The following is a 4,290-nucleotide window of genomic DNA, read 5'->3' as shown; positions in this document are numbered from 1 at the left end:
TAAAACATAGCTCACACACTCGTAACTCAAAAAAATTTGAGGCAAAGTTCAGCCCACGAGCTACAACTTTTGTTTGTATCACCTTTTCAAATTCGGAGAGGCAAGTGAACTTTAAAAATTCAGCAAAACCGACCGTTTTTTTCACACTGCACAAGGTCCTTGTGGGGTCCTTCTTTGGATGATTTCTTTTGAATACTCCAAGAGTGAGCCCTCCATAGTGCATGTAATGCATGCCACCTACCCTTGACCTTATTTGCTAGGTCTATAATTGAAGATATTGTTGAGATCATGATATAAGTGAATAGTACAACTAAGAAAATCAAATATTGAGGGGTCTAAAAATATATACATGTCAAATATAAATAATTAGGTGGAAAAATTATAAAGGGGTCAAAATAAATCTCTCTCATTTTAAGTCTACCATAAAAAGATGAATATTTTTGGTGGTCTAATTTATGAGAGTAATAGAGAATATATGTAGGAAGGAAAAATCACAATAGTGAAAAAACTATACACATAAATAGAACTAGTTTTTTTGGATTTTTGTTGGGATGGGAGTTACACCAAAATAAGAGAAGCTTGCATGAAATTTTTTTTATATGGAATAAAGAGTATGCAAAATGATAAGAAAAAATATGGTAATGGTGAGTCAATGTACATAGCATAAATAACACACCATAGTAGAAATATATAAATACCAACAATAATTATGAAAAATCCTTTTATTTAGGCCCTATACAAAGAAATGTTTACATACGCATGGGCCAATATACTTATTTTTTTATTTTTTTGGCTCAACTAGCCCAATGACTAGCTAATTGAGGGTTTTTTAAGAAGATATGGGAAAAGTCCCGTGACTCACACGCACGCCTATGTACAGTGAAATGGTAGGGATAGCCAGAGTGTTTGGGTGATTTTGGTAGGGTGAGGTAACCCTGTGGCAATTACAAAGAGCCGAAAAACAGCTATCATTAGCCCTCCCCTGGATGATGGTATATTCATGTACCATCATAGAGCATCTTTTCCAAAGAGAGTGCTTCAGAGTCCTTGACGAGATTTTTATGTTTGTTGCCCTCAGAATTTTGGCTAGAGTTACACTCATGCTTCATTAACAATACTTACATGAGACAGTGGCCTTTTGACAGATCTTTGGTAGATCCTTTGGTAGAAAGGCGACTCAAATAGGGCTTCAAGCGATACCCATTTACTTTCCTGGAGTGCTCTTTACCATTCAAGTCCATAAGCTGATAGTAACTAGAATTGAAAGCCTTCTTGACTATGTATGGCCCTTGCATCTAGTTTCAAATTGGCATCAAAAACGATTGTCAAGTCGATTGTCATACCTTAGCACAAGCTCTCCTTCCTTGATGCCTTTGTCCCTTCAGTTTCTTGTCGTGCGTTTCTTTTCGCTTGTGTGGCTTTCCTTGTAGCACTCATATGCTGCTTCTCTTTTCCACTCAAGCTCTCACTAACGTAAGAAGTCGATCCATCCATACCTCTTGATCATCTTGTGCTCCTTTGCCATGAAGTCGCATTGTTGGAATGTTGAGCTCGATAGGCTGCAAAGCCTCTTGACCATAGACCAAGTGAAATGGTGTGAACTCCGTGGCTTCCCTATATGTGTTCGATACGCCCACAAGGCACCATCCAAGAAGTCATCCCACAACTTTGTCTTGTTTTTCACCATCTTTCTAATGATGCCTGCAATGACACCATTAGCTTTTTCTACCAAACCATTTGATTGGGGATAGTAGGGTGTACTGTGACAATGTAGAAATGCAAAGTTTCTTCACAGACTTCTGTGAGCAATCCCTTTCTAAACCCTGGACCATTATCAGAAACAATCTCCAAAGGTGTGCCAAATCTACAACAAATGTGAGTGTAGACGAATTTACTCACTGTCTCTCATTTACCTTTGCCACACTTTGTGCTTCCACCCACCTAGTCATATAGTCTATAGCCACTAGAATGTAGAGTTTACCATTTTTTGTCCTAGGCAGAGGACCCATAGCATCAATGCCCCACTTTTCAAACGGTCCATTTGCAAGCACGATTTGCCTTGGCCATAAACCATCTTTTATTCCCATTTACCTGACAATTGTGACAAATTTTACACCAATGTTGGACATCCACATGCAGACTTAGCCAAACATACCCCGCAAGCAAAATCTTCTTCACAGTTAATTCTTGGGCAAAATGACCACCACATGCTTCTTCATGCAAACCTTTAGAATGGCTGGAATTTCCTCATAGTTGGTACTCTTTTGCTATTGATCCTCCCTCTTTGATAGAGGGGGCCTTCTAGGAAGAGATATGCGCTTGCCTTCTTCATGAGTCTTCTCTTCTGAGCCTTCGTGAAGTTCTTGTGGAAACTCGCCCTCCAAAATGTAGCTAAAATGGGAGTCAATGACTCCAATCCCTGGTATCTCGGTTGCTTGACAGTTGCTGCCACCATGATGACCTGCACTTCTTTCTCAACACATGTAACAACTTGTTGTGCGAGTAAATCAGCATCTTTCATTTTGTATCCTAGGAATATGATATAATTGCACCTCTCAAATTGATTAAAAAGCCTACGGATGGTATGAACTTTAGCCCTTAGTCTTTCATTTTTGCATGCCCCAAATGCCTAAAATCTGCTTCACAATGAGAAGTGCATCCCCTTTTACCATGAGACGTTGTATACCATGGCCAATGCATATTTTTAAACCATGAAGTAGTGTGTCATATTCTGCTTCATTGTTCTAGCTGAACTGGTAGATTGAACTTCTCTTCCATGACCACCTCTCCACTTGGGTTGAGCAACACTAGCCCTCCCCCTGCTTTTCCTGTGGCTCGACAAAAAGCTCCATCAAAGAACAAGGTAAAAGCATTAGGAATACTTTTGGTGGTGGCAATGGTAGGGTCTTTACTTCAGCGCCTTAATCTCTCCTTTTCATGCACCCTATAAGTGAGAATCCCTGCCAAATGTGCACGCACACTATCTTCTACCTTGAAAGAGTATTGAAACTCTTGCAACTCCATAATCCACTTGAGATCCTAGTACTAAGATTCATTTGAGATGACACCCAAGGAAAAAAATTTCTGCAGTGAGAATTACAAAAGGTTTTGGTAGTAGGTAGGATCTTAACTTTCTCACCGCAAACATGAGAGAAAGCATCATGAGTTCTGCTTATGTGTAAGTCTCTCTCCAAAGCATTCATGACCCTACTAGCAAAGTAGATGGGTCGCAATCCTTGTACTGTGGGGATCTTGTTGTAGCAACCCAACACCAATTGTTCCTCCTTCCAACACTATGCTAACAAAGAATTTGTACTCCCAACAAGGAGGCATGAGTGTTGGTAGCTCTGACAAAATGACTTTAATGTTACAAAAATACTCTTCAAGCTCATCAGACCATGCAAATTCTACTTGTTGTGTCAACTTTTGCAAAAGGAAAGCAACTCCGAGGCTAAGTGAATGAAGCGTGACATATACTTCACCTTCTGAATGAAAGAGATGACCTCCTTAAGACTCTTCCGTGATGGGAGCTCAATAAGAGCCTTTGCCTTGAAGGATCCACCTCAATGCCTTTATAGGAAACCTTGTGACCGAGCAAGATCACTTCATCCTCACCTATGTGGCACTTGTCGGGGTTGAGTTGAACTCCCATGTCGTAGAGCTTCTTTAAACCTTCTTCTACCCTTGTAGATGCAATGATTTTGAGCTATCATTGCAGAAATCATCAATGAACACCCTAATTGACTTTCAAAGAATGCTTGAAACACCATGTTCATGAAACGTTGGAATGTTGCAGGAGCATTTGTCAGACCAAATGGCATGACTCTAAAAGCATAACAACCCCAAGGAGTGATAAGGGTTTTCAATTGATCCCCAATGCAATCCCTATTTGAAAGTAACCTGAGTAATCATCGCACACGGTGTACTTCTCATGACCAGCTACCTCATTTAGTATCTCATCCTGGAATGGGAGGGGAAAGTGATCTCTTTTTGTTGCCTCATTGAGGGACGGTAATCCACACACACCCTCCACTTGCCATTTTTCTTAGAGTGACAACAACAGGAGAGACCCACTCTGAATTCTCCACTGGATAAATGAACCCTGCTGCTAGAAGCTTTCCTTACCTCCTTGAGTAAGCCTGTTCCTTTATAACTCCTAGCCTTCGTAGCTTCTGAGCTTAGGTGTGGCCTCTGGCTTCAACTCAATCTTGTGTTGAACAACATCTACTCCACGCACCTCGGTGTAGTCTTTAGCAAAAAGCCTCGGAATTTTCCTTAGCACACATTTGA

This window comes from Adiantum capillus-veneris, chromosome 1 (assembly GCF_014529385.1).
Source record: "Adiantum capillus-veneris isolate H3 chromosome 1, ASM1452938v2, whole genome shotgun sequence".
In the NCBI taxonomy this organism is placed as follows: domain Eukaryota; kingdom Viridiplantae; phylum Streptophyta; class Polypodiopsida; order Polypodiales; family Pteridaceae; genus Adiantum; species Adiantum capillus-veneris.
Note: the sequence above shows the minus strand (reverse complement) of the source record.